Below are 24,292 nucleotides of genomic sequence, written 5' to 3'. Positions count from 1 at the left end.
GAATCATCTGTAAGTGTTTCCTTATAAAAAATACTATAGTCACAGAACTTGGAAAACCAAGGGGAGAGAAGAATCGCACACTTCTCCCACGCTGGCACAAGCCACGTGAGTGCAGTAATATATTTCTAGGAACATTTTGATATAGTTCTTTGCAGCTTTTCATTGTTTAATTTTTTTGAAAATTATAAAAACTTGCAAACATACAGAAAATAATATAATTGGCACCTCCGTGCTGACCACTAAAATTAAAAACCTGCTAGCATTTTACTATGTAATTGTATACATGCAATCACTGTATCCCTCTCTTTTAAATAGATAAAGGATGACAGATATAGCAAAGGTGCCTGGGATTCCATCCACCCACACACACCCACATGTTGGTGGCTGTGTGATCCTTCATTTTTTACTGCATATCACGTGTTCCCATAAACATCTACTGTTTTTTGTGTGTCTTTGAAATATACATAAGTGATAACCTCTTATACCTTTTTGCTCTTTATTTTTCCTTCCAACGTGATGTTATTGCAACTCACACTGTCTGCGTTCACCTGGGGTGTCAGGGCAGCGGCCCATCCCCTCCCACCCCCCCAGCACACCGTCCTGCTGCAGCCATAAAGCCGGTCATGGCTCAGGACTGTCCCCAGCTTCACCCTTCTCCAGTGGCTGCACCATCAGAGCTCATCCTGGTCAGCTCAGGTGACGGGGACAGCACACCGTTCCTTTACCAGGACCGTCCATCAGTTCCAGACAGGACTCCAAGCCGCGCCCCCTCCCCATCCCTTCTCACACCCGTGCCCTTCGCACTCATCCCCTTCCTTCTTCGTAGGCCATGTTTGCGTCCGCCTCCCAGCCTTTGCTCATACCCTTTCCACAGCCTGGAATATTCTCCCCTCTTGACTTGTTCAATCCTTCACAACCAGGCTCAAGACCTCTCCTGCACGAAGCCTCCCCTGCCCGCCCAGGCTTCCCGCTGTTACTTTCATTGTGCTCTCTGGCCAGTTACTGGGACTCCAGGGTACCTACTCATAAACACAGAGAGGTGGGACACGACACCCAGTGGTGACTACCGTTTACTGAACTTATTATACACTAAGCAGTGTGTATGTTTCCACATCAATCTCCACCACAAGTCGGAGAAGTAGGTGTTATTAGCAAATGTCATGTATTCCCATTCTAAGATCCTGAAATGTGAGATTGATGGCATCTCACCACTGCAGTTCCCTGGAGGAAGTCTCCCTTCTCCAGGGAAGATCCGCCTTTGCTTCTGCCAGAATCAGGGAGCAACACAGAGGCCACTTTAAAACGGATGCTACGCTCGCCGGTGTGAATTCAGTCCACTGACGGATCACGATAGGCTTTGGCTCCAAATCTTCATGCGACTTTTATTTCCTTGCTTCCCCGCGTGCCCAGGTGGAGGCAGGTGTGCTTCCTCGCTCACGTGTCTGCCTGGCTGAGTCATTTCTCTTTTCCCCGCACAGTGAATGATTTTAGTGTCTCAGCTTTGCACACGGTCTCCACTGGACTCTCCAGCTCGGGCACTTTTTATTTCTTAGTGGTGTAGAATATGCTGCTCTATGACATCATGGCTTGCATCTTCAGCTCTGTGATATAGGAATCTCATTCACCAATGAAATGAGATGTGGATGTAGGTGAGTGAAGGAAAAGCGCAGCGGCACTTACGGACGCTTGTCGATTTATTCATCGGTGGCTGTGTCTGACTCCACATTCCTGGAAATTAGTCTAGATTCTCAGTTGATCCACTTGGCTCTGAATCCCAAGCTCAGGTGGGCAGCCTTTCCAGGAGGTACACACAGCTTGGTATACAAACTCACTTAGGCAAACAAGAGACACTCAATTTGTCCTCATTTTGATCATCAATCTGGGATGAAGAGGGAGGTAGCTGGAGCACATCTCAGAGCAGAGCAGGGGGCTGTGGGGGGGGGGCACGGGCTCTTAGCTCACCTTCCACCTCCAGCTCAGACACTCTGAAGGCCAAGTTCTCTGGGATCTCCCATCCACACTCAAGCTGGTTTTAAAATTCCTGTCCGAAGTCATTTTCTTCCACTTGTTATTGGTTAAGCGTTCTTTCAGAGCAAACGAGTTCGAGGACTCTTCAGCAACTCCACACCCGACGACACAGGTGAACCTCAGAGACGTACTGTCGCACGAGTCTCCTTAAGTGAAGTTCAAAATAAGCCAAGTCAGCTCCCAGGGACGAAGCAGAGGGCTCCCCTGTGGGGGGGCAGGGATGGAAGGGGCTCCTAGGGGGCTCCTGGGACGCGGCTGATTCTGTTTCCATATCTGTTTGCTTTGCTACATTAGCGTGTTCATTTCGTGGGCATTCTTGGAGCTCAGACATTGTGCACTTCTCTGTATGAATTATGCTCAACTAAAAGGTTTACTTTAAAAAGGTAAATCAAAAGTATTCTGTACGTATAACTGTATAACTGAATCACTTTGCTGTACACCTGAAACTAACAACATCGTTCCAATCAACCATGCCCCAATATAAAATAAAAAAATTTTAAAGTATTCTGAAAACAACTGAGGATTTTGGAGATTACTCCCAAAGGGGAACAAACTCATAAAGAGAGGAAGGCAGTGAGGAAAACAGAAAGGAGATGAGGTGATTGGCATAATGGGACCAGTTGGAGCTGCTGGGAATCAGATCTCCGGGGACGACAATACTGATTCCCAGCTGGGCTTCATTTGAAAGCAGCATTCATGCCCCTGTCTACGCTGCTAGGATGGCAGCGGCCTTAACACACTTCTAAGATGCTGTTCTAGCAAGCACTCAAAGGGAGAACTGAAAAACAGGCTGGCCATTTCCAGAGATAACTGGTGGCTTTTCCCCGGCCTTGGGCCTCCCCTGCAAGTGCAAGGGCTGGGCTGCCACGGGTGCCCGAGGTGTCTACCCTGCCCTGCGCTGTGAATCTCTTACTGGTTGACTGCTTCAGTGCTCAGAGGGGTCCTGGGCAGGACAGGTGGCTCAGGAAAGCATTTCAGGGTGCCATCCGTCCACCCTATGGAAGGGGCTGGTGCAGCTGCGCTGTGACCTCACCTGGGACCCTGTGCTCCCTCCAGGAATAAGGGAGACATTTCAGGCTGTCAGGGTAGCGAACTGAAGCTTTATGAAGCTGACAGCGTTGCTGGCAAGAAGTTTTATGCATCGCCTAGGTCCCCGTCTCTCTGGGTTGGTTTGTGATACGTACAGGTTTGTGTGCAAACACACCACCCATCTGTTCCCACGGAAATTTATATCCAGTTCTGTGGACCCTTTCTCCCACTTGCAAAGCAGCCTGTGTGCAGAGGGGGAGTGACCCCGAGATGTGGAGATTTATGCTGGGACCAGCCCAGGGGAGGGGACAGGGATCCAGGGACCCGGCGGCGGAAAGCAGAGCTGTGTCTGCAGAGCTCGGGGACGTGTGTGCACCTTTGTTTGCCGGACGAGGAGAGAAGGGGACTTCCTGCACGAGCCCTGTTGCCTGAGGCTTAGGGAGAAAGCTGAGACTCTATTTCCTGTTTCTAGGGAAAGAAAAAATTCCATCAAGCAAATGACTCAAGGTTCAGCTCCAACTGCAGGATGGGGCCTCATGTGCCGTCCTGGGTCTGGTTCCTGAGCCCCTTGGAATCACTTACTCAGTGAACTGTCTTGTAAATGACAACCTGACAGCCAATCACTGACACCTGCCGCATCCAGAGGCCTCCGAAATTGCTTCCAGACACACCAGCGTTTTTCTTTTTAATGTTGTTAGGAACCAAGGGGAAGTTGTGAGACTGCTGCTTCCCAGCACATTCCCGTTACATGGAACGGCCGCAGGAAGATGACGCTTTGCTCTATGTATGGCAGGACGTGGTGAGAGGCCATCTCTGGCTTGGAGCCTGCGGCCTCTCTAGGCAGCGAGGCCCCAGAAGGACCAGCGGAAGAGCAGCCCGTGACGCAGGGCAGGTGCGCTCGCCCAGTTTTCTCGTCTGTGCTGAGGCGGGGCTCCCCTGTTTTCTCCGAGGACGGTCCTGCCCTGGAGACAGAGCTTCTCGCTTCTTCACAGCTCAGCAGCTGGAGAAAAACCAACTATTTCTCCCTTTACAGCAGTGCGCGTTCTCTGGGAAATACGAGGCACGACTCTTGCCAACCGTCCTGGAAACCCTACCTCCTGCCTCGCCCCGCGGTGCTGCGGATGTAGACGCGGCTTCCCGAAGGCGAGCAGCCCGGCTCAAATCGCATCCTCCCACCACGGTGGGTGGCCGGCAGCTCAAGAGTCAACCTCTCGACCATTTTTGCAGAAGCGACAGCTGTGTCTGGAATACGCACGTGAGTTGAACACGGCTCCCCAAGGCAGCAGCCTCTTCCGTCCTTCCGAGCGCGCTGAATACACGTGGGCAGGAGACAAGGAGTCCGAAGCCCCAGCTCCCAGCCCAGCCTCGCGACGAACGTGCTGGCGATGCCCTGGGCCGTCGCTTCCATGTCTGCAAAATGCGGGTCCAAAATACGCCGCCTTCACAGAAGTCAAGGAGTCTTACATTTTTAAATTTTTTTTAAATTTTATTGAGGTATAGTTGATTAGGAATTTTAACTATATGAAAAAAGGTATGGGAGAGCTCTGGAGAAACTCCACAACCAAAACGTTCTATCACTAAGCTATGAAACATGGCCAATGTAACTTGTCATGATGAATTGAACAAAACGGCCGCTGTGATTTTTACTGATCTGTTCATACCGTTTCCATGAAGAATAACTAGCGAGCAGAAATGGACGCATGAGGGATTCAAAACCATTGACTGGCTGGGCAGAGAACTGGGGGAAGGAGGTGGCAACATTGTGTTAACATAAAAAATTTAAAGAGGAAAAAATGGAGATATATGTGCTTAAGACACACATAAGAGGGTGACAAAAAGAGTAAGCACAACTCGGACTAGAAGAAGGAGCCGGGCGGTGGAGGACAGGAAGGAAGTCGCTTCCTGGATTCCCGTCTGGCCCAGAGGAGAAGATCAGTCATCCGTCTCCACTTTCCCTCCCCACCTGGATGACAGGTGCTTGGAGGCAAGAACTTTCATGGCTGGGGCCTGGCGCCTGAGCCCACGGCTGGCAGGGTGGTCCCCACTCTATGGATTGGTGCAGATGCTTCCGTCCAAGTTCACCCTGTAGAGGGAAGAGGAAAGTCCTGGCAGCCGCTGGCCAATGTCTGGTCCACCGAGCTGGGCTGCTGTCACTAGAAAGAAAATGACTCAGGGTCGGCTGACCATGGAGTCCCGGCCCGTCTAGCTGAAGCCCACTTCACGAGACTGCTGTTTGGAGATTCCTCCCCCTCTGCTGTCACTCTCTCCCCGTCCTTACTCTACACTCTCCTGGGTCTCTTCTACCCCTCAGCTCTCCTGGAGGGTCCTGGCTCCACCAGGGGGTCCACAGCAAGGTCCTGGAGGTCATCTCCCCGTCCTTACTCTACACTCTCCTGGGTCTCTTCTACCCCTCAGCTCTCCTGGAGGGTCCTGGCTCCACCAGGGGGTCCACAGCAAGGTCCTGGAGGTCATGTCGAACATGGCGCTCAAGTCCTTCCATCGCAGGAAGACATTGGGAAGAAGAGCTCGGATGGTTGTAAGCTGCATGGATGCCTCCTTCGGGTTTCATACAAACAAAAGTCCACTTCATCTCACCACACACCTCCTCTCGCTCTAGACCAGGGAGGGGGAAGGGGAGCCAGTCCTGCCTCTGCTCCTTAAATATTTCCAGTAAGTGTAGCATCAGACTCTGCCCCTTTCAGGTCCTGACAAGTCACCTGGCTAGGAGGGCGGCCTGTCTAATGTCCACAGGATCCTGAAACACAGATGCTGCTAAATTCACCTCTCCTCATGGCCCACTGCCGAGGAAAAACAGGCTCTATTTTCATTTAGGGGTCTCTGGAGACAGGAGGGTGGGTGAAGTGACCTCCGGAACTCCAGGCTAGGCTCAGGAAATTCTGACAAACTCAGAAATGCAGGTTTAAGATACCAGCAGGCTTCACACAATGAGACCCTTTTTAGCATGTGCTGCTGCAGGCTGATGAGCTGAATTAATCACTGTTCTTTGCAATCAGCTAAGGAAAATGGCCGTTCCTTCAAAAAACAGCTGTCAGCAATGACTATAAATTGGTTCATTTTATGTGCAAAGATGCCCTGTGATAGGTTGTCAGCTCAATGAATTCTTACTCCGATGTGACTCGAAACAGAATGTTGGAAGTGACAAGCTGTGAATGAACAAGACGGGGTAATAAACAGCAGTGTCTCAGTCACACTGAGGCAGCACGAAGAGATACAAGGGGTGAATTTTAAAGTTGATGGCTAAAAGTCATAATCCTAACTATGATGCCTAAGGCCTATTGAACACTCATGATGTCCTCAGCACTGTACTAAGTACATCATTTGCCTTATCTCAACTACCATTAAAATATATCCAAGCAGATCTGTTTGCTATTGAGACCTGCCAGGGCTTCATCAAAATCACAGGCCCATGTCAATGGTCTAAATGTACCAATTAACAGACAGAGATTATCAAGGTGGATCAAACTGTATGTTGTCTACAAGAAATCCACTTTAAATATAAAGTCACATACAGATTAAAAGTAAATGGATGGAGAAAAGTATACCATGCTAACCTAATCAAAAGAAAGCAGGAGTAGCCACATCAATTTCAGGCAAAACAGACTTCAAAGTTTCAGGGATAACGAAGGGCATTACATTTGGATAAAGGGACTGATTCTCCAGGAAGACATAACAGTTCTTAAAGAGTATGTGCCGGGACTTCCCTGGTGGCGCAGTGGTTGAGAGTCCGCCTGCCGATGCAGGGGACGCGGGTTCGTGCCCCGGTCTGGGAAGATCCCACATGCCGCGGAGCGGCTGGGCCCGTGAGCCATGGCCGCTGAGCCTGCGCGTCCGGAGCCTGTGGTCCTCAACGGGAGAGGCCATGACAGTGAGAGGCCCGCATATCGCAAAAAAAAAAAAAAGAATCCACCTGCCAATGCAGGGGACATGGGTTTGAGCCCTGGTCCAGGAAGATCCCACATGCCGTGAGCAACTAAGCCTATGCACCACAACTACTGAAGCCCGCGTACCTAGAGCCTGTGCTCTGCAACAAGAGAACCGCAATGAGACGCCCGGGCACCTCAATGAGAGAGCCCATGTGCCCTGGACCCCGAGGGCCACAACTAGAAAGAGAAAAAAAAAATCTGCACACCACAACTAGAGAGAAGCCCGTGTGCTGCAACGAAAGATCCTGCATGCCTCGATGAAGATCCTGCATGCCACAACTAAGACCCAACGCAGCCAAAAAATAAAAAATAAAATTAAAAAAAAAGAAGAAAGGTCTAAAATCAGCAATATAACTTTCACCTTAGGAAACTAGAAAAAGAAGAGCAAATAAAATCCACAGTAAGCAGAAGAAAAGAACATGAATTAGAGCAGAAATCAATGAAATTTAAAATAGGAAATCAGTACAGAAAATCAACGAAACCAAAAGGCGGTTCTTTAAAAAGATCAATAAAATTGACAAACCTCTAGCCAGGCTAACTAAGAAAAAAGAGAGAGAATACAAATTACTGATACCAGAAATGAAAGAGGGATATCATTTGCGTATTCCAGTATGAAAAACTCTGTGCCCACAAATTTGATAAACCTAGGTGAAATGGACCAATTCCTTAAAAGATACAATCTGCCAAAACTCACACAAGAAGAAATAGGCTATCTAAACAGGCCCGTATCTATTAAACATCTTGAGTCAATAATTAATAACCTTTCAAAACAGAAAGCACCAGACCCAGATGGGTTCACTTGTGAATTCTACCAAACATTGAAAGAAGAAATGATATCAATTCTCTATAGCCTCTTTCAGAAGACAGAAGTGGAGAGAATACTTCCTAACTCATTCTATGAGGCAAGTATTATACCAAAATCAGACAAAGTCATGGGAAGTAAGGAAATCTACAGACCAATATCTCTCATGAACATAGATATAAAAAATTCTCAACAAAATATTAGCAATGTATAAAATGAATTATACACCATGACCAAGTGGGATTTGTTCCAGGCATGCAAGGCTAGTTCAACATTAGAAAATCAATAAATATAATCGATCACATCAACTAACTAAAAAATAAATTGCATGATTATGTCAACAGATGCACAAAAAGCATTTGATAAAATCCAACAGCCACCCATGATAGAAACTCTCAGTAAACTAGGAACAGAGAGAAGCTTTGTCAACTTGATAAAGATTACCAAAAAACTGACATACTTAATGCTTAACGTGAAGCTTGCCCACTTATATAAGTTACAAGGCAAGGACGTCCCCTCTCACCACTCCTTTCCAAAGAGTGGAAGTCTTTCCTAATGCACTAAGACAAGAAAAGGAAATAAAAAGTTTACAGATTGGGAAGGAAGACATAAACCTGTCTTTGTTGACAGGTTATATGATGACTATGTAGAAAATCTAAAAGAATTGACAAAAAACCTCCTGGAGCTAATTGATTATAGTAAGGCAGCAGGATATATTGTGTTAATATACAAAAGTCAATTGCTTTCCTTTATACTAGCAATGAACAAGTGGAGTCTGAAATTAAAAGCACAATACCATTTACATTAGCACCCCCAAAATGAAATACTTAGTTATAAATTTAACAAAATACGTAGGACTTCCCTGGTGGCACAGTGGTTAAGAATCTGCCTGCCAATGCAGGGGACATGGGTTCAAGCCCTGGTCCGGGAAGATCCCACATGCCACAGAGCAACAAATCCCGTGAGCCATGACTACTGAGCCTGTGCTCTAGAGCCTGCGAGCCACAACTGCTGAGCCTGCACGCCACAACTATTGAAGCCCATGTGCCTAGAGCCCGTGCTCCGCAACAAGAGAAGCCACCGCAATGAGAAGCCCACACACCGCAACGAAGAGTAGCCCCTGCTCGATGCAACTAGAGGAAGCCCACACGCAGCAATGAAGACCCAACGCAGCCAAAAAAAAAAAAAAAACGTACAAGATCTACATGAAGAAAACTACCAAACTCTGATGAATGAAATCAAAGAACTAAATAAATGGAGAGCTATTCCATGTTCATGAGCAGCAAGATTCAATACCGTCAAGATGTCAGTTCTTCCCAATATAATATACAAATTCAATACAATCCCAGTCAAAATCCTAGAAAACCGATTCTAAAGTTTATGTGACAGGCAAAAGACCTAGACTAGCCAACACAACATTGAAGAACAAAGTCAGAGGCCTGATATTACCTGACTTCAAGACTTACTATAAAGCTACAGTAACCAAGGTAGTGTGATATTGGTTAAAGACTAGACAAATAGATCAGATCAATGGAACAGAATAGAGAACCCAGAAATACACCACATAAATACAGTCAACTGGTCTTTGACAAAGGAGCAAAGGTAATACAATGGAACAAAGATAGCTTTTTTAACAAATGGTGCTTGACAACTGAACACTCACATGCAAAGAAATGAATCTAGACAGACCACACACCCTTCACAAAAATTAATTCAAAACAGATCATGGACCAACATGTAAAACACAAAATAACAAAACTCCTAAAAGATAATATAGGAGAAAATCTAGGTGACCTTTGGTATGGTGATGACTTTTTCCATTCAACACCAAAGGCATGAACCATGAAAGAAAAAATTGATAAGTTGGACTTCATTAAAATTAAAAACTTCTGCTCTGCAGGAGACACTGTCAAGAGGATGAGAAGACAAAACCACAGACTGGGAGGAAATATTTGCCAAACACATATCTAATAAAGGACCGTTATCCAAAATATACAAAGAGCTCTTAAAATTCAACAACAAGGAAACAAAAACCTGATTAAAAAATGGGCCAAAGATCTTGACACCTCACCAAAGAAGACATACAGATGACAAATAAGCACATGAAAAGATGCACTATATCATATGCCATCAGAGAAATGCAAATTAAAATAACAATGAGATACAGGTACACTTCTATTAGAATGGCCGAAGTCCTAAACACCCTAGCAAGCGTGTGGAACAACAGGAATTCTCATTTATTGCAGGTGAGAATGCAAAAGTGTACAGCCACTTTGGAAGACAGTTTGGTGGCCGAGTGCAGTGTGTGGGCAGCTTCACGCCTGCCCTGGTAGAACGGCTGTGGTGGTCTCAGGAAACACATTTATTATGAAGAAATTAAAATATTTGTCACACTTGTACATTTGTGAGACTGGAAGCCATATTTTACTCTTATATTGCGGTAATCTACCCTCGTATTTAAAATAATGATAACGTCAATCACTATTAAAGTCTGGTAGGTGATTCTGCAGCTCACTGAGACAGAAAACACTGGGAGACTTGAAGCCCCATCCAGTAGTTATCTCAGGTCAGCCAGGTGGAATGAGGTTCACAGGGTTTTGGTGAATCTGTGACTCTTGATAAGGAAACATCAAAACCTTTACATATGGATTTCTGGATTTCCTTGTTATAATTTTGGGCATAGAAATTACATGACTTGGTTATGAAAATAAAGGTCACCTAAAAGATCCAGAATATATACATCTCAATTTGTTTAGATTATCGTCTAAAATAAGACATTTAAAAGTATTTTTGAGGAACCTGGGCTCATTGAGAACATGTCCACAGACCTCTGGGAGTTTGAGAATCCTGCTGTCATTGTTTCAGTGAAAATAATCAAGAGCTCCATCCCTCCCTCCCAGGGTTTGGAGATTCCCGTAAAATGTCAGATTGACCCACCAACCTTGATTGGATGGTTAGCCTAACAAATCTATTGTAATGACCAGTTACAAACGTTATCTGAAAGGACTTTCTTCTTGTAGGACATGTTTAACACTTAAAAGATTATACAAAATACTGTCCCTGCTTTCTGATAGTTACCAATCCTGCGTCATCACCGTAAAACATCATACTAATATAAGTATAATTTAAAAAATCAGAAACAGAGAAAAAGACCATTCTGAAAATAAACAAAATCTAGTTTAAAATTAACACGAAATAAATCAAAATCCCAGCAGGGACTTAAAAATGCAAACTGACAATCTGATTCTAAAATTTGTATGAGATGCAAAAGGCCAAGAAAATCTAAGACATCCTTTAAGTAGAACAACAAGATAAAAGAAACTACTCTATAGACACAAAGACAATATAAATCTACAGGAATTAAGACTAACACCGAAACAAGAATAGAACCAAACCAACTGAAAAGAGCAGAGCCCCCAAACTGACCCACACATAGGCAGGCATGTGCTCTATGACAAAGGAAGTACTGTAGGTTTGTGAAAAATTAATGGTGCTAGGTCATGTGGTATCCAAGTAGGCAAGTCTTCTCAAACCTGGGGAGGTGATGTGCTCCAGAGACCTGGACCGCAGGGGCTTTGAAAGGACGCTCCTTGGAACGATCACCTAACCTTCCAGGTGTCAGCGCTGCCTCTGTGGCCTCAGAGAGGAGCGTCGCATGCCCACAGGCCTTTGGAGGAAGCAGCCATGCCTTCCCACCACTCTGGCTCACAGGGGAGGTGCTGGGCCCACGGGCAGCTAACTTATAGGATGACCTCCGTCTTAGGAGGTGGACTGGGGCGAGGTCTCTGCCCAGTAGGAAGGAGAGTAACTATCTGAAGCAATCGCATCCTTTCTTTGTGGGGACCTGAATGTGAGATGAAGGGGATCAGAGTGTGCCACCCCAAAATACACAGCTGTGGCATTGTGACGAGCAACCCCCTATGAGACCTTCCCAGAACAGAACCCCACCCATGTCCCCTGCCTGCCTTTTGTCTGTAGAAAAACTTGAGTCAAAGAATAAACTTAATCAGAGAAGTGAGAAAATGCAGAAAGAAAGGTAAAATCGCCTTTACCTGGGTGACCGGCTGACCAGGGGCCCAACTAAAGGTTGTGTTTCTACATGTGAAGGGAAGGGTGAACGCTGGGGACAATGACAGTCTCTGGCAGAATAATAAAAGCTCACGTGAGGAAAGATAGTCTGGAAAGGTCCGTAGGATGGATTTGGAGGAGGAAGTCTTAGCACACTGTGGACAGTTCGTGTTTGCTGACTGTTAAGTCCGTGGACATACTTAGGACGTTAAATAACAATAAATACATGTGTGAAAGGATGAAGATCTGAACAGGGTGGTAGCCATAAAAATGGACAGGATTGGAAAAGTCCAAGAGGAAGTTTGAAAAGCAAAAACAACGGATACTTCTTGGTGAACGCAGAAGGTTACAAGAGTCAAAGCTCTTTGAGCCTGTCACCCAACAGAGGGAGGCGCTCCTGGAAATGGGGGTCAAGGGGGGTCTGCCTTCAGGGAGCAAAGATGATGAGTTCAGTTTGGGACAGTTTTGAGTTAATTGAGGGGAAAAGCTCTGGCAGAGAATGAGGCTCTCTTCAAAGAACATTCATGTAAAATTGACTAGTAAAGTAATCTCCAAGGAGCCCTCATTATCTCAAACAAAAGAACATTCTCTAGTTGTTTTTTTAATGGATAAAACTTACCTCTGAGCAAATGTAACCTATTAATACCGACCAGGCCACATCAGACAGATGAAAGAGACCATTAACGTAAAAGTGACACAGACTTGGCATTTGAAAGCTCAGGTGGGAAAAGTTAAACTGCAAACTTGTTCTGAGCTCAGACTGCCCATGGCTTCAGCGTCAGGAGGGAGGTTTAGGCTTCGATCCTGGACAGCAGAGCCTCTAGCCATTCTGAGACACCGTTCGGGTTGGGATGTGGCCAGGAGGGAAGGGAGGTGGTGGCGGGGCTGTAAATGAACCAAGAAAGTGAGACCCATTTCTCTGGGTCATTCAGGCGACCCTCCACCCCTCGGGTAGAGGGATTCAGTTCCAAAGGTGGGACCGGGCTTCTACATGTCAGTGGAGGACTGTTCCCTTTGCCTAGGTGTTGATGTTTTGCGTTAATCCTATTTTCTTTCTTTCTTTCTTTCTTTTTTGCGGTACACGGGCCTCTCACTGTTGTGGCCTCTCCCCATGCGGAGCACAGGCTCCGGACGCACAGGCTCAGCGGCCATGGCTCGTGGGCCCAGCCGCTCCGCGGCATGTGGGATCTTTCTGGACCAGGGCACGAACCCGTGTCCCCTGCATCGGCAGGCAGACTCTCAACCACTGCGCCACCAGGGAAGCCCAATCCTATTTTCTTTTGGTTCCATAACTTTATAAGAACAGACTGGGAGAACACTGTTGGAAACTATTTCAATACAAATGTCAAGCCCTGACAGGTGTAATATTTCCCCAGGGTTTCAGTGTTAAGCTTCCACAAGAAGAGAAGGGAAGAGCTGAGGTCATCTGTGTGACACATTATTAAGACATATTAAGACATATGTTAATTCCAAAGAACTCTTGGCTAAGCATGACTTGTACCGTCTTTGGGTATCTAAATAGTTTACTTCACAACTTCTCCTTAAAAAAAAGATCACAGGGACTTCCCTGTGGTCCAGTGGTAAAGAATCCGCCTTACGATGCAGGGGATGCAGGTTCGATCCCTGGTCAGGGAACTAAGATCCCACATGCCACGGGGCAACTAAGCCCGCGCTCCACAACTAGTGAGCTATCACAGCTCAACTAAAGAGCCCGCGTGTGGCAAACTACAGAGCCCACGCGCTCTGGAACCTGTGTGCCACTAGAGAGAGAAAACCCGCACACCACAACTAGAGAGAAGCCTGCGCACCTCAACGAAAGATTCCAAGTGCAGCAACTAAGACCCGCCACCGCCAAAAATAAATAAATAAATAATAAAATAAGTATTAAAAAAAAAAAAGATCACAAAACTAATAAACCCAAACACAGGAAAGCATACCCAAGTGCGGGCAACTGAGATCTTTCCCAGGAACTACAGCAGAAGTAAGCAGTGTGTCTACCGATGTAATTGGAGACTAACAAACAGGCAGGGTTAGTTGTCCACTGGAATCGTGGCAGCTGTTCCAAGAAAGTGCAAGGTCATCCTGAAGTAGAAGAAAACGGATAAGGCTAGTCAGACTGAATGTGGCACAGTTCCATAAACTAGAACAGTCAGCCCTGTTCTCCGTGTGGCCTGAATCACCCCTCTCCTGCAGCACACCGGCCTGTAAGGAGGCAGAGGGGGGCAAAGTTATCAAATTAATCCCTTACTTTTCTGTACTCTTTCAATTTCTCCACAATATTATTTCATAAAAACAGGGAGGACTTCCCTGGTGGCGAGGTGGTTAAGAAGCTGCCTGCCAATGCAGAGGACGCAGGTTTGATCCCTGGTCCGGGAAGATCCCACATGCCGCGGAGCAACTAAGCCCGCGCGCCACAACTACTGAGCCCGCGTGCCACAACTACTGAAGCCTGAGTGCCTAGAGCCTGTGCTCCTCAACAAGAGAAGCCACCACAATGAGAAGCCCGTGCACCACAACGAAGAGTAGCCCCCGCTCGCCGCAACTAGAGAAAGCCCACGGCAGCAACAAAGACACAACGCAGCCAAAAAAATAAATTAATTAATTTTTTAAAAAAAGGGAGGGAAAAATGGGGGGGCAAGCAAGTGGCTTGCTGTCACAGCTGGCTTGGCTGTGACAGCCATGAAGTCCTGTCCTTTCCTGGGCAGTAGAGGGAGAGAGGCAGATGGGTGGGAGTAGGGGAGGTGCTGCCAGCATGACCAGAGGGATTGCACGTGTGTGCAGGCATCAGAGGCCACCCCCAAGTGTCCTACAGTGGAAATCATCGCTCACATCTTAACAAATATATTCCCAACTTTTCAAAAGAAATTCCACATTTGAAACTCTTCCCCTGGATTTTATAAATAGAAATCAAGGTTAACTGAAGAACAAGGAAGACTTTCCCACACATCACAGCTTCCTGTTGACTCACTTTATTTCATTTCTTGGTGTTGCAATTCCTTGCTACCCCTCAAAACTAATGGCCCCTTGGTCACTTGCAGAAAGAAAACTAAGCTGGAGCTTGAGCACCAGGCTGTGGTCTGGGAGCTGAAACACTGTTTGAAATCTTTTTGAGCAGAAGTTCTGGAATGCCTACTCCATTCCTTAAGGGCTAAGAATTGTTATTAGATCCATTTTGTTTGTTTGTCTCTCAATCTCAGTGTCAAATATAAACTATTTCACATTCCTGTATGAGTTTTACATATGGACTCACAGATCATCTTCTGCATGTTTTTCTGTAAATTTCTACAGCTTTTCTGTAAATTTTCTTTCTTTGACTTTTTGAGGAGTTGAAGAAAGTGCCCAAATGATAAGCACTGAACAAAAATCATGGGTGAAAAATATGGTCTCTGCATTGGAAGGGACACATCTAAAGGCATCCCTCCATACTTCTAGGTCAGAAAGCTCAGAAAGCCATAATAAAAATGTTTCATTATATTAAGAATAGAATTTAGCAAGCTGAGTAACAAAAATTATTGAATAGTGTTCTAATGTTCCAGGGTTAGTACACCTTCTATCAGAAATTTTCCCCAAAGTCAGATGGAAATAAAGCTAATAGAATCCAATGCCCAGCGCAATGTCTGGCACATAATAGGTAGCTAATAACTTTTAAAATAAATAAACAAACAAATGAATATGAGATAAAATACAAAAAGGAAGAGAGATGAATGATCCACACAGTAACGGGGGCTGTATGTGCCCCCAAGTAGCTATAGTCACTTTTAAGAACAGGTCTGTATCAGGGGAATAATAATAAAGAACCGTCCATCAGTTCTAAGGATATTAAAAACAACAAAAAATAAATTAAACAACTCCAAGTTTTATAATTGAAATATTCGTCTAGTAGAACACTATTCTCAGAGTATTCTTAGTGTTATGGGCTGCCTCATGTCCTCCAAAAAAAGATATGCTGAAGTCTGAACTCTTAGTAGCTCAGGATGTGACTTTATTTGAAAATAGGGTATTTACAGAGGTAGTCAAGTTAAAATGAGGATTTGGGTGGGCCCTAATCCAAAAGGACGTGTGTCCTTAGGAAAAGGGGAAATTTGGAAACACAGATAGACATGCACAGAAGGAAGACTATGTTAAGAGACTCAAGGAGAACTCCATGTGAAGATTGGAGATAAACTACCACAGTCAAAGAACACGTAGGACTACAGGAAGCTGGAAGAGTCAAGAAAGTACTCTTCCCCTACAGCTTTCAGAGGAAACACGGCCCTGCAGACACCTTGGTTTTGGACTTCCAGCCTCCAGAACTGTGAGACAATAAGTTCCTGTTGTTCTAAGTCACCCAATTGTGGTACTCTGTTATGGTGGCCCCAGGAAACTGTAAGCTCATAATCATGTTATATTTGCAGCTAGAGCAATGAGGGTGTTAAAAGGTAAACTGAGGCCTCAAACTATACAGATGTGAATCCTAGAAATGGGGGCTGGGGTACAGTTACAGCAACTCTGTTTCCCTCCTCAGATGCATCTGTGTTCTCCCCTTAAATTAAAGATATTGTCACCTCTGTATATTCTCTGAGCTAGTCTCGTAATAAGCAAACACCCACAGGGAGTTTGTTGAATTTGACTAAGTTAATAAAACAATCACAAAATTTTTTATCAGCTTTTGTGATTCTATAGTGGTTCATGTGTTTTTAAACATTCATTGCTATTCAATGGAACTTGTGTTAATCCTTAGTGGTTATCATATGAAGTTGGCTTCGTAAAGCTGACTGACTTTGTAATATTTGTAACCCTCTCCCCACTCTGCCCTTTTAAATAACATTGACGGTATTCCCTTACAGAGTCTCTGAAGTTAGCCGATAATTCAGGGGGGAAAAGAAACACCCTCATTTGACAAATGACTACACTAAGTCCCAAAGAGGTGAAATAAACTGACCTTAAATCACACAGCTAGTTAAGGACACAGGCAGGACTATCTAATGCCCTTCACTTACACTCCATTTTCCCCCTGCAAGGTGTTCCCATGTAAACTACCCTTTGAAACATAGGGTTTCGAGTCAGAGAACCTACGTTCTTTCCCCAATTTTAACACTTATTGCTGTATGATCTTGAGCAAGGTGATTTACCTCTATGAAACTCTCCTCTTTAAATGGGTTTAGTGATATCTATCTTATTGTTATAAAAAAAGATATGACAAATACCATATACCATAAAAGCATTAAACAGATTTAAAAAAATAAAGTTTATTAAAAAGGTAATTTGGGGCATTTTTCTTTTTTTCTTTTTTCTTTTATTTATTTGTCTATTTATTTATTTATTTATTTATGGCGGCGTTGGGTCTTCATTGCTGCATGCGGGCTTTCTCTAGTTGCGGCAAGCAGGGGATACTCTTTGTTGCGGTGCATGGCTTCTCATTGTGGTGGCTTCTCTTGTTGTGGAGCACGGGCTGTAGGCGCACAGGCTCAGTAGTTGTGGCACGCAGGCTTCAGTAGTTGTGGCACGCGGGCTCAGTAGTTGTGCGTGGGCTCAGTCGTTGTGGCTCGTGGGCTCTAGAGAACAGGTTCAGTAGTTGTGGCACGCAGGCTTCCATAGTTGTGGCACATGGGCTCAGTAGTTGTGGTGCGTGGGCTCAGTAGTTGTGGCTCATGGGCTCTAGAGTGCAGGCTCAGTAGTTGTGGCGCACGGGTTTAGTTGCTCCGCAGCATGTGGCATCTTCCCGACCAGGGTTTGAACCCGTGTCCCCTGCACTGGCAGGTGGATTCTTAACCACTGTGCCACCAGGGAAGTCCCATTTTTCTTTTATGTTATTTTTAAATGATTATTTCTCTATAATTTGACTAAAATATAAGAATTTTAAAATTTGTTTATATTTACATCCTTCGCCTCTCACTATTCTAATGTTCAGTATCATGTTGCTTGAAGTTTACATAATTTAATTTAGAATCAGCATTCCTGGGAAAAAGACAATGTTCCTAAGTAAATCCTACTGCTGATAATAAAATAATAACAATAAATATTATATTTGCTACACAGTATCTACAAAAGGGGTCAATGAGGTAAAGAAATTTTCAAAAAATTTATAAACACACACAACAGCAGAACATATTACATTCATTGTTCAATAATCCTTATGATGACAATGCTTTTATGTAAAGTAATCCGCTGGAGCAGATTACAAGTGAATTTATCCACCACAAACCAAAATCTAGTCACTTATGTTATAGCCACATCTCTTTCTTAAAAATAAAAAGTTGGCATTACCTAGCTTAATCACGTGCATTATACATCAGCGTTCACTCTGAACGACTTTTTGACTATTCGCAATAATCAAATCCAATGTTGGTGGATGAAGATCTATCATCATTGACAATATTTGTAAAAATACACTTAAAGTTCTGAAGGCAATTCTTAAAAAAGAAGCACCAAATGTTTCAGAAATTTCAGAATGTTTTTTAAAAAAGTTAATTTCCAGTCGGCATTTTTTTAGTGTTAATATGTTGGCCAATGTCTTTCTGAGGCAAAAGATTCCTTCCAGGTATATAAACGTTATTACATTCATTTAAAAAGCAGACTGATAGTTTTAGAAAATGTGAATACAGATAAATTTAAAGGGCATATGTCCCTCGTCTTTTGGTTCTAAAGTAAAGACAGCATGATGTTAGGTGCAGCATGCAGCTTACACAGTAAGGAAATTGCCCGCGAGTGGACAAGGCATATAGTTCAGCAGGGTCGTCCCACTCTGTACAACCCAAGTGTGGTCAGTGAGGAAAGCGCTAAACAGTTAATCCAGGCAGCTCTCTTTTACAAACTTCCCCTTGATTTTGTGCCAGCCCTGCTGGGGCCACGCTTTGTTGGGTTCAGCCCTGCATAGAGATTCTTTCCTGAGCCTAAAAGAAGTAGGCTATACGAGAACAAAATAACAGGATAGATGTACTGGAAAAGAGGAAGCAGGAGCACGAAAGAAGGGCCCTGTCGCTCACTCACTGGATAATGTCCATGGACGTAGAAGTTAGTCATGAAGCAAACATGTTTTAGTTGCATCCAGCTTCGAACCTGACATAATTTAACAACTTCATCAAGGGATTATTACCTACCAGCTGGAACATTAACACATAAAAATCAGAACATGTTATATACCGGTAATTGTCCCTAATGTGCCAGTAATCTAACCTGGAGACAGTCTGCAAGTGAGACGCTGAACGATGCACTCCTTTAGCCAATAACTTTATCCCTGGTGTCTTTATGAAAAGCAGTCGTGTTTTCCTTCGCTGATTGATTCAGATGAAGTGAAACTTGTTCTTTGCAAAAACGTCTATTTAGTTCCTTTGCCCATCTTTTAATCAAATGTTTGTTGTGATTGTTAGTCAGCTGTATGAGTTCTCCATGGAGTTCTCTAAACCCTCTCTAGCATCCCCGTTCAAGTTCACGGAGTCTTGGTTTTCTCTAACTCTGTGTTCTAACTTTTACTTGCATGAACGGTGACTTTGACTGATAGAGTGATTCAGCAGCCCTAAGTTTCAAATTTTGAGTTTAGTTTTCAGCTACTTTAGCCTTAGGGTTAAAACACAGAAGAGGATTATTTTTGGTTTTGGGTGTTTTTATATTTATTTATTTTGTGTGTATGGTTTAAATTTTTTTTTTAAATTAAAAAGTAAACAACATTGACTTGAAGGACCTAATAGCTCATAAGAAAGATAAATTGAATCAAAGGATTAGGAAGATTGAAAAGGATTGAAGATGATCTTACAGAATGACATGATAATTTCAAAAGAAAATCACAAAGAATCAACAGACACAGTGTTAGAAATAGTAAGATAGGTTAATGAGGTGGACAGGTGTAAAATTTTCATACAAAAGTCGACCGCACTTCTTTATACCAGAAGAGAGAGTCCAGATACAGACTCAGATATATAGGCCATGTTGTCTATGATAAAAGTGAACCATGGGGGAAAGATTATGGGGGATCATGGGGGAAAGATTAGTCAATAAAGGTGCTGGGAAAGAGAAAGACAAATACCATTTGATATCACTTATATGTGGAATCTAAAATAGGACACAAATGAACGTAGCTATGAAACAGAAACAGACTCACAGACATAGAGAACAGGCTTGTGGTTGCCAAGGGGGAGGGCGGGGAGAGGGCTGGACTGGGAGTTTGGGGTTAGCAGATTGAAACTATTATATATAGAGCGGATAAACAACAAGGTCCTACTGTAGAGCACAGTGATTAACTATATTCAATATCCTGTGAGAAACCATAATGGAAAAGAATATGAAAAAACATATATGTATGTACAACTGAGTCGCTTTGCTGTACAGCAAAAATTAACACAACATTGTAAATCAACTACACTTCAATACAAAAATTTTTTTAAAAAGGTGTTGGGACAAAAGGTCTGTCATTTTCTCAAACTCCTTCAGCTTAAAATATTCAATATGCCAAGATGCCATACCATGGGGTAGTATGTCCTGAACCCCATCAGTACATATCAGACTAGCAGAGATTTTTTTTTAAAAAAAGATAATGTCCTGAGCTAGTAAGAATGTAGTAAAAAAAAAAAAAAATCACTCTCTTACGTTTTATTGGGAGTATAAATTGGTGTACTTTTTAAGGTAATTCGTTGGTGTTTATTGAATTTAAATATTCATACCTGTTTGCCCTCTCACAGTCCCACTTCCAGGAATTTAGCTACTGAAACACTTATTCAAGGAAGCAAAACATACGTTATCTACAAAAACAACTACAAATAATGAAGAATATCTATAAATACTAGCACTGTAAATTCAAGATGTATACAAAAAATTATACAATAATTCATATAGCATGATCCCCATTTAGTAAGAAAAAAAGAAATTATAACATATATGTTAATATACTCATAAAATATCTCCAGAGGTTAAGACAATAGTTTTCCCTTTTAGTGTTATGTTTATGTTTAAACCACAAGCATTTATAAATTAATAATAATTATATATTAGTAATAATTTATAATTGAAATAGGTCACGGGAGGAGAGTAGACACCAAAGTATAAGAGGAAGTCTCTCAGGAGGGAAAGATAGGCTCCAAGGGTCAGGCAAAATGGGGGCGACACCAGATGGTAAAAGTCACTAAATGCTTCATAATGAACCACCAGCCAAGCAGTCTGCACACAACAGTTAATATTCAAATTAAATTTCTCATCTATTCATTGAGAAATACAGTATAAGTTAACCACCACTTTAACATTAAAAAAAGCTGCACTGCTTTTCCACAATTTAGATTTTGCATTAATTCTGAGAAGGTCTTTCTCTTGCTCCCTCATCTCACTTGAAATTATCTCATGAGTGTAGATTCAAACGCATCTGTGCAAACAAACGCTTTCAACGCTCGGAAAAGTGCTGGATTGTGTGCAGCTGGACCAGGCTTGAGCGGAATAACAACAAGCATACAGACTGCTCTGAGGAAAAGTGAGTTTTACTGCTCCATGTCAGTAAAAGTGCATAGGTTTCTTATAGTATTTTGACATGAAACATTATATTTAAAAAAACTGAACACTATTTCTGAACACAAAGTCTTTCTGAATGCGGCATTGATTCTTCACACGTGTGTGATACTGCCTGACGCTGCTCTTTAGTTTTGCCTCTGAAACAATCTCTCCCTTCATATACTTACCTTTAAATTCATCTTACATTGAGTTTAGACCATTAACATAACATAGGCCATCCTTGTTTAACTTGCCAATCCAAGCCGTTTATTCCTAATCTTAAAACACGCTTCATTCAAAAAAAGCGTTCAAGGGAATGAATGCACGGAAATGGAAGTTGCCCAAGAGCTTCATATGTAGGCAGATACAAAAGACATCTGTGTAGTAATCCAGGAATCAGATCACTCTACTTGTCACCGTTTTTTTTTCAAGGATGGTAAAGGAACGGGTGTAACCATGGAAATGTTCCCTCCTAAAACACAAATCTTAAACAAAAGCCCAGAGCCTAGGAACATCAAGGAAACCAAAAGCCCTGGCCTTCCAACAGAGAATTCAACATTACCATGACACAGAGAAACTAAGAAAATCCTTTCCACAACAGAAAGGAAAGTCCTACAAAGAAGGGGCCCTTTGCTTTTACCCTAGGCAAGATGCCTTTTATTCTGTAAAATAAAACACTTGTCGGCAACTACAGGAATAAAGTACGTGTCTAAAATTTTTTCCTAAGAAGGACCATTATTCAGTAGCTAGATTCAGCCACTTTCTGTAGATAATTGTGGTGTGGCATTTAGATCCTAAAGTGAGGCTGGATATTCCTCATGTACTGGTTGAAATGAGGTAGTACTTGGGGGCACATGGATCCCTCTTGGTATAAACTTAACTGGAAACAACTAAACCTTGGACAAATTCGTATAAAGGTATAAACCCTCTTTTGCCAAAGAGGCTAGAGTATGGACTACCAACACGTATTTGTCATACGTCTATCGTACGGTAAACACTGTGTGTGCTGGGCAAACAACTGCCGACAAACAGACAGGGTCTCGAGTCTGATAGAACTTACATCTCACTTAGCGAACAATTATTGAATAAAGTAGAAGGGACAACGGCACATAGTCTTAAATCGTGAGAAGGAAATAAAAGTGGTGAGTTAGGGTGAGAGGCTACTTGAGACCGAGAAATATTGAAAACATGACCTTGCAGCCAAGACTGAGAAGCCAGGAAGAGTGAACACGTCCAGAGGAAGAGGAAAAGCGGTCTCAGCAGAGGAACGACACCCGGAAAAAGCTCAGAGAGTTAAAATAGAGGAAAAGAAGGTGTGCCTGGAGCTTAAAGAGCTCAAGGGGAACTTTAGGGAGGGCCGAACACATAGGGGCTTACAGACCATGGTGAGCAGAATGAATTTTATTTGATGCACAAGGAGAAAACACTGATGGATTTTTGCTCTGATTAACGTTCTGAAACATCACTCTACTGCTTCGGGGGAAGAAGGAATAGAAGCAGAGACCAGGTGAGACACTTCAGTGGCTTAGATGAGGGTGACAGAAATGGAGATGAAGACAAGACAAAACCTTGCAACATCTTTCACAGTAAGGCCAATGGGCAGGGACTTGCCTTCCCCTTACCTAAATTAATTAATCAAGGAAAAGAATGTCATTGCAGGAGCAGGTGTGGGCTGACCTCAAACAGGTCTCATCATCTGAGAATTAAAGAAAAATTCTCCTCCTAGGGCCAAAAAGAGACAACTTGGAAATTTGCCATGAAAAGTTATAGCCATTTCCTAAATGGCTTAAAAAACAACAACAACAAAAAAATCAAAAACACATTCTGAAGATTTGGGTAAATAAAAATTTGCAAGTTTCTTTCTTTTTTAAAATAAGCCTGATAACAAAGTTGCTTATTTAAAACAGATAAAAGCTGGTAACTTACTATTATCAGTATGAGGACAAATGCAGAGGTCAGATTATAAAAAATTAACCAAATAATATGAAATGTGAAATTCTAATCAAGACCGGGAAAATATAAAAGGTATCTGAAAAAAATATGTATGAGTGTGTTAAGAATGGATAAGTGAGGAAAGAAAATAAAGAAGAATAAGCCAGAACAGTATTGGAGGACGCTGAAGTGTAATATATTATCACAGTAAAAACAATCATACTCAAAAGAGAAATGCATTGAATGTGTGAATTTAAAGTAACGTAAAAACAATGAATTCCACTCAGATGCCGTGGTTTCTGCTCTATAGAGAAGGAAATAAAGTCTAGGCTCAGGTATACTCTGTGTGTAAATTGGATTTTTATATGCCCAAACCTCTGTTCCAATCAGTTATATATTATTACATTAATTGTAATAATAATAATTGTGATAATTTTAGACACCAATTTCCCATGAAAACCCATGGATTCCTCAAGATATCATAACATTTCAATGAAATCTGTCAGAAGACTTTAAAAATATATATTTAAGGGAAAAATACTTTCCTAAAAACAGATTAAATATTACCAACAAGAGGGTACATCATGATACATTCAAGGATACCCAAAACCACTGGTGTGGGCATTTACTATTCAGAAATCGGGCTGGCCGAGCACCAGAGCAGGACCCAGGAGGCCCCTAATGGGCCATCCATTTGCCCTCTCGCTGCTGGAGAGATTCAGTGGGAAGCCACACTGAGGACTCAGGGAAGCACCCCTTACCCACCAGTGAGGAGGTCTTTTCATATTTTAACAACCAGTATGGCTGTCCCTGCTGTGAGGTAAGTACCAGTAGAGCATCATTCCTGAGCAGTCTACATAACACTGTCCTCTGCAGCCACTACACACATCAATATTTCATGACATTGAGAGCCGTGCCATGATGCCTTACTACATGAATAAGGTAGGTTACACACAGTGAGCGTGTTCTGACCCTTCATGTAAGTGGGCATGTGTGTGTGGGGATGGACAGACAGGACCAAAAAGATTTATAGACTCAA

The 24,292-nt window shown here is 43.1% G+C and overlaps 2 long non-coding RNA genes across 2 annotated transcripts in view; one reads left to right on the top strand and one right to left on the bottom strand.

The window, feature by feature from the left end:
- Positions 1-1,740: 1,740 nt before the first annotated feature.
- Positions 1,741-2,491, top strand: LOC125965524 (uncharacterized). The gene is made up of 3 exons (XR_007479506.1): positions 1,741-1,784; positions 2,081-2,140; positions 2,323-2,491. It is a non-coding gene; the product is annotated as an uncharacterized LOC125965524 (long non-coding RNA).
- LOC117197099 (uncharacterized) overlaps positions 2,459-24,292 on the bottom strand; it is a 52,998-nt gene continuing 31,164 nt past the window's right edge. Inside the window, exon 4 of the long non-coding RNA XR_004477598.2 lies at positions 2,459-5,210. This is a non-coding gene — a long non-coding RNA (uncharacterized LOC117197099). The remainder of the gene's footprint in view (positions 5,211-24,292) is intronic.

Source organism: Orcinus orca, chromosome 10, assembly GCF_937001465.1.
Source record: "Orcinus orca chromosome 10, mOrcOrc1.1, whole genome shotgun sequence".
Taxonomy (NCBI): Eukaryota; Metazoa; Chordata; class Mammalia; order Artiodactyla; family Delphinidae; genus Orcinus; species Orcinus orca.
Note: the sequence above shows the minus strand (reverse complement) of the source record. Positions and strands in the feature narration are given on the sequence as shown.